A 7052-nucleotide genomic window follows, 5' to 3' on the forward strand; every position below is an offset into this window, starting at 1 on the left:
ACAGACAGCAAGTTTCTGTCTCAGAATAAAAAAAAAAAAAAAAAAAAAAAAAAAAAAAAAAAAAAAAAAAAAAACAAAAAAAAAAACAAAGACGTTCTTTGATCTCTTAACACCTTTCTCTTATCTGTGGGCCATCCCTGAGTCAGGGCCCCAGTTCCTTGTGGAAAGACAGACGTCGTTCCCTGCCAGCAAGGAGTTTACAGACCAGTGGGCTAACACAGATCGTCAAGCAGATCCCACAGTGCAGAAGGAAAAGGTTACCTTAGACGGTGAGTTGGCCAGGAGGGGCTAGGAGGTCTCCATAAAGGGGGACTTGAGCAGTTTTGAGTAAGTAGGAGCTGGGAGATGAACGAGGGCTGAGAGCCTATTCCTGGAAGTAAGAACAGGAATGTTTAAGATATGAAGGTTTCAGACAGTCTGACATATTCTGGGAACTGGGAGTTGCGCATTTGTGAGACAAGAAACGTTGGTTAGGGATGGGGAATGGCAGGAAAGAAGCTAAAGAGAATGTGGGGCAAGGAATTGATGTGATCAGATCTTAGCATTAAAGAGATTAAGTCTGGCAGATATGGGGATGCGGGTCAGGGTGGCTGCAGACGGGCAATAGGCTTTCGTAGTCGTTCAGGAACTGGAAACCCCAAAGTGGTAGTGGAGAGAACCTGGAGGTAAAGAAGTGAGGGGGTGGGCTTTCTGATGGCTTGACCCCTTGAGTAGAGAAGTGCAGAGAGGGAAAAGCCCAGAATGGGGACCATGTCTTGAGCAGCAGCGTCCTAACCATCGTCTCCCAAATATGTGAGAGCATCTTATCTGCAGCTTTACTCCCAAGTTCCTCCATGTCTAGGTTCATGCATTTGTTTTTAAGCTGACTCTGGCCTCCCCTCCTCGTAGGCTCTTTGACCTGCCCATCTTTGGACTTTGCTGTTAGGAGCCACCCTCTGCCACTACAGCCTTCACACACACTGTGTTCTGATGTCCTCATCATCCTATTTCTCCCAGCTCCATCAATAATGGGGTTTTCCCCTGACTTTACCATTCCTTTTGTTTTGGAACTCTAATTGAGCCTTCTTACCCTTGCATTCTTGAAAAATACCAACACCATAGCTGGATCAGGGTTCTCACTGCTCATTTTCATCCTTCCGGACACACACACCCCATTTTGTGACTACCTTGACCTTACCTCCCAGTTTTTTTTGTTTAGTTTCTAACCACCTAATCTTCCAGACACATTGAAATCTGATCTCCTGTGGCCCACTGAGAAAACTACAGTAGGTGACATCTGTGGTAATGTAGTTTTTAGCATTCTGAGATTCTACCCCATCCATGAACTTGAATCTGGATATCAATTATGGGGCAGATTTACTATAAAGCTAATGAAATTCAGGTTTCTGGGTCTGTCATTTGCATGGGCCCTACCTAAGCACTGTGACTTCAGAGATCTTGTGTTTATAATTTGTATTCTTTTTTGAAAAGAGGGTTGCCAAATGGTATGTTTCAAGTCTTTCACAACTTAGATCCCTGCAAAACTGGCTGTTTGTCATATCCTGCCTTGATATTTGCATTTTTGTCCTTCAGACACCTTCCCTTCTCTTCTCCACCTCCTACTCCTTCCCCTTCTAATGTGTGCTTTTTATTTAGGCAGGGAGAAAAATATGTGAACGAATGGAACTGATCAAGTTCCTGCCATAACCTGACTTTATTTAGCTCTAGTGTCAGGAGGGAGATGTCAGAGCTTAGTAACTCAGCATGTTGGGCAGGATCTTTGTAACTTCTTTGTTGCAAGCTTAAATGCCTGTATTGTTAGATTTATTTCACTGCTGAAGTGCCACTCCCTTTAAGAAAAGGTTGATGCCAAGAAGGATAGTCGGCTTAATTGAAATCATAAAAGCAGCTCTTAACTCCATGGAAACTAGGGTTACACACTATGTAAATTCACACAGGAATTTATTGCAAGTTTTGATTTATTACTTTAAAAATGCCGCCAGTTATTTTTACAGAGCTTTATAATGGGTACAAATAACTTTAATTTGTGTTGTGTTGGAAAATCTTCAGATTTAAAACATGTTTAAAGTTTAAATTGTTTATGCAAATATAAGGTATTTCTAGGGGAGTTTTTATTAGAAGTTTTAAATCTCCCTAATATGAGAAGTAAATAATTATCTTATTTTTACAAATAAGGAAATCAGTGATTTACAAATAAGGAAATCAGTGGTATGCAAAAAGGTTAAATGATTGGTCTTCAGCTGTACAGTAAATCAGTGCCTCCGCTAGCCAAAAAAGCCAGCTTTTGAGTACTGTTTTGCTTATAAACGAATATTAATAAAGGGTGATCTGTTTTAGTCAGCTCTTACCAAATTATATCCTTTGGTGTATCCATGTATTACATGTGTCTGTGCACATCTGTGTGTATCTACACACTAGGTTCTATAAAAGTGGGCAGTGTTAATACTGTTCCTATTAGGACTTTAGTCCAAATAATTAATTCAATATATATTCATGCAACGTATCATAAAGCCATTTACAATAATACCATGTCTAACAATGACAAGAGGACATTAACTTTTTGGACAGCAGAGGAATTTTCTGGCTAGATTAGGTATTTGCCCATTCAGCACCTAAATATCCTATTTAGGATGGAAATCTTCCTACAGAATATCATTTCTCTATGTTCTGTTTTTTTTTTGAGACGGAGTCACACTCTGTCACCCAGGCTGGAGTGCAGTGGCGTGATCTCGGCTCTCTGCAGCCTCTACCTCCTGGGTTCAAGCAATTCTACCTCAGCCACCTGAGTAGCTGGGAGTATAGGCACCCGCCACTGCGCCTGGCTAATTTTTGTATTTTTAGTAGAAATGATGTTTCACCATCTTGGCCAGGCTGGTCTCGAACTCCTGACCTTGTGATCCACCTTCCTTGGCTTCCCAAAGTGCTGGGATTACAGGCATGAGCCACCGTGCCCAGCCCTCTATGTTCTTAAATAGAATGTGCTGACTGTTATGTAAATTTTCCTCAATTTTCTTAAGTGACCATTTTAAATATAATTTGTTATGTTGTGATGTGAACAGTAGTACTGTTCGGGTTCTTGAGGAATATATAGCTGTTTCCTGTGGGAATTTTCTGCATCTTTCCCCCTTTTGGTTTTTTGAGACAGAGTTTCGCTTGTTACCCTGGCTGGAGTGAAATGGTGCCATCTCGGCTCACCGCAACCTCTGCCTCCTGGGTTCAAGCTATTCTCCTGCCTCAGCCTCCCGAGTAACTGGGATTATTACAGTCATGTGCCACCACATCTGGCTAATTCTGTATTTTTAATAGAATAAAAATACATTTTTTATTCTACTAAACGGGTTTCTCCATGTTGCTCAGGCTGGTCTTGAACTCCCAACCTCAGGTGATCCTGACCTCATGTTGCTCAGGCTGGCCTTGGCCTCCCAAAGTGCTGGGATTACAGGTGTGAGCCACCGCACCGGGCACATCTTTCCACTTTTTAAAGTTTTCTGTCAGATTCTTGCCTTGGGTCAGCTGTTAGCACTTCTAACTGCTGTCAGTTTTCCTGTCCAAAGTTGTACCTTTATATTTTTCTCTGCTGTGGGTTTAGGAGCTAATTGTTAGAACTGATTAAAAAAGTAGTCCGTAGATGATAATAAGAGCCTAAGTGTCTTGTGAATAAGTTGTTGATGCTGCATCAGCTTCTAAGGGGTTTTATAGAGCACAGTGTGGGTAGGAAAGGCCAAGGGCACCCGAGTTCCGGGTTGCTGGGAAAAGCCAGAGACTTCTTTATTCCCAGTCCTCCTCTTAGGGCCTACCCATAGACTAGTGACTGGGAATAACATGAGAAGGAGAGATCTCAGGTAAGGACACATCTGACAGGGTGGCTCTGTGGCGAGGCCTTTTCCCCACTGGCAGCACGCAGCAGTGGCCAGATTACTAACCTAGAGCAGTGCTGAGTGAGGGTTACGGCCTAGTGAGAGGAAGCCTGGCTATGGAGTCAGGCGGATTCAAATCCTGGCCTCCTTGTTAATTATTGCTTGTGGCTTCAGGCAGGTGACTTCACTTGGTACAAAGTTTGCTGCCCCCAACAAAGCTACTCCTGGCTTCTTTGCTGTTAGAATGTGTCTGACCAAAGAGGCTGCACAAAAACTGTTGGTGTGCTCTAATCCCAGCCAGTGGGACTAGAGGGGCTGCCATGGGGCTTTTGGAGTAGACTGCACACACTTAGACAGTTGGGTACATTTTGATATATGTGTTACAGCTCCCACTCAAAGCGCTCTGCTTTTCAGAGGACTCCGAGTCTTTACCGCCTTCCTCGTGTTCATGGTCTTAACTGGGGACTTGTCTTATTCATTGCTATATCTACAGCTCCTAACACAGTCCTTGGAGCACAGAAAATCCTGAATGAGTGTGCGTGAATGTGGGAATTTGGTGGAGTTTAGATCTTTATCTGTGGTGTATAGAAGAGGGTCTGTCTGCCCTTCTTTTTCTTCTGCGATAGGAAGTGGCCCTGAATCCCTCTAGCCTTGAGATTCTCCCATAATAGGGAGGGAGAGTGGATACTGAACAACCATAACAATTCGTTCACGATGGACCATCTGTCTCCACTCTTGCTGCCTCCACCCATCCCCACAACACAGGCAGAGCAGTGTTTCTGAAACATACTTGATTGAGTCTTGAGTGACATCCCATTTCCCTTTGGATAAAGTGTAGACATTTCAGCATGGTTTGCCAGGTCTTTCACTCATCTGGCCCCAGCTTCTCCAACAGCATCTCATCTCTTCATCTTCTCTTAAAGTAGGTTCTAGACACATTGAAGGTATTTTTTTTGTTTGTTTGTTTGTTTTTTTTTATTTCCGCATTTGATGAACACATTTATGCATACAATTGCAAGTTAAACTACTTAATCGAGCAGATGTTTTAAGCACTTAATAATTGGAAAAAAGATACCTTAAGGGCATCTAAAGCACTTCCTCCTAGTTGCTGAAGCCTCCCTCTGGCCACACCTGCCTGTCTTCAGGCCTTGCCTTGAGCACTCTTTCCTCAGGGGATTGTCTTAGAGCCCAAAGGGAGGTTGGCTTTCCCTGCTGAGAATTCCCCAGTGAAAATTACCTTCTCTGCCCTATACTTGTGTTCAAGAGACTGTTGCCTGCTGGAGGGCAGGGACCTCATCTGTCTTGTTCATAGCTCAGTGTCTACTCCAATGCCTGACATAAAGGTGCTTGCTGAATGAGTAAGCCAAATTTATTTTCAAATAAAATTACCTGGTATTGTTGAAGAGAACTGAATATTCATGAGTTACAGGTGGGTCTACTCTTGAGACAATGCTGTTGGAGAAAAACTACCAATGTGCCTATGCTGTGACTCAGCAGCTTCTTGTCTAAGATATTAAGGAAATGATCAGGGGTCTCTCAAAGATTTGTATACAAGGATGCATTTCATGTTCTTAGTTATGGCATGCAGTATCAGAAATAACCCAGGTGTTCTCCAGTGGAATTAAGAACTCATGTCCACATGGTGCATCTGTTATATATGACACTGTGGGAGAATAGTAACAACATGAGTTGGGACTATATTTATAACAAATTAGTCACAAAAATAGATTATAAAAGTATGATCTCAGTTTTAGAAGCTGTGAATAGTAGAAAAAGGCTAGAAATATGTAAAATGTTGAAAAATATTTTCCTTTTTCTGAATTTTCTGCAAAAACATGGTTAATTTTTTGATCAGAATTTTTTTTACAAATTAATATATTTCCCAATATTAAAAAGTATTCTAGCTTATAACAATTTTGAATACAATAAAACCTTACTGAAATTTGTCTTTGTTTTAAATTTTTTGATAATTTAAGAATTTTGACACGTTGGGCTGATTTTCCTAAATTTTAAGCAATTGATAAATATGTTTAATAAACAAATTTATAGTATAATTATAAATAAAATATTACCACAACAATGTATGGGGCAGATCTTATGACCCTCGTTTGCAGATAAGGAAAATGGAAGTAATGTGCTTAAGTTTTCAGTATCACTGTTACTAAGTGGCAGTTAGAATCTGGACTATTGCATTTTATTCTGGAACTTTTTCTTTTATTAACAAAACTCTGCCTGTCATTCTCCCACCTCCCCTGTGACATCTGCTGGCACCAGTGGTCATGGCCAGACTGTTCTGAGATATCCTCCAGGGCACCCTGAGTCTAGACATCTATTCCTAGAAATTCTAAAGTACATAATAGCTATAGGCTTTCTTTGAGGTGCCATTGTTAAAATTCTGACATTTGTTCAAACAGTAGGAAGATTTTACTCAGTGCTATGGAGGGGAGCGATCTGGCTCAACTCTGAATCAGTGTAGACAGCTGGGGATTTACAACCAAGGAGCCGAGTGAGGGGTGTGGGGATGGGAAATTTCTAAGGGAAGATAACGGGGATAGGGAGATTCTTGCTGTAGGCAGGCCAGCATGGTCAGATATCAAAAGTGGGTTCTCTTTAAATTGATTTAGCAGGATTCTTGCTAAAAGCCCCAGATTGAGGCCTGGTAGAGAAGAGGGCTTAAGGGCCCTAACAAAAGTGTGGTGAAGGTGAGAGTCTTTATCCGTGGTTGGGAATTCTTGTAAAACTCAGCAGTTTAATGAGCCGTGTATGGATAACTTCTGAAGCATCAAGACCAACTTAACTGGCACCTACCCTTAGTTTATTTATTTACCTGGTTGTTTGTGCATTCGTAAATAATAAACCTTCAGCAGATACTATACTGTGTGCTGGCAAGGGATAAATATTAATCTCTTGGGATTTTTGGCCCCTGTTCTCACCCACCTGGTGTTTAAGGGGTCCTTGTGAGTTTCACTTTTTAGGCGGGGGAGGAGAAGAAAGAAGAAACAACGACCTCAGATACTCCACGTCAAGCAATGGGGGAACATCACTGGGAGAGCCTGGGCCGAGGCCCAGCCAGAAGTTACCACTGAAAGAAAAATTACTTCATACTAGGAAAGAAAACAAGAGAAAAGAAGGCTTCATGTTTTGTGCTGTTGTGCTGGGCCATTGTTTCAGACCCATCCAAGATTATTTAATTTT

General features: G+C 41.7%; 1 protein-coding gene across 12 annotated transcripts in view; it reads left to right on the plus strand.

The window, feature by feature from the left end:
- FAM120B (family with sequence similarity 120B) overlaps positions 1–7052 on the plus strand; it is a 111982-nt gene that overhangs the window by 693 nt on the left and 104237 nt on the right. Inside the window, exon 1 of one of the 12 annotated variants that reach the window (XM_017517309.2) lies at positions 68–269. The exons of the other annotated variants lie outside the window; for them this stretch is intronic. The gene's annotated coding sequence lies outside the window, so the exon portion shown is untranslated. Of the gene's footprint in view, positions 1–67; positions 270–7052 lie in introns of those variants that run through there. 12 annotated transcript variants of the gene reach the window in all.

This window comes from Cebus imitator, unplaced genomic scaffold, assembly GCF_001604975.1.
Source record: "Cebus imitator isolate Cc_AM_T3 unplaced genomic scaffold, Cebus_imitator-1.0 Scaffold627, whole genome shotgun sequence".
Lineage (NCBI taxonomy): Eukaryota > Metazoa > Chordata > Mammalia > Primates > Cebidae > Cebus > Cebus imitator.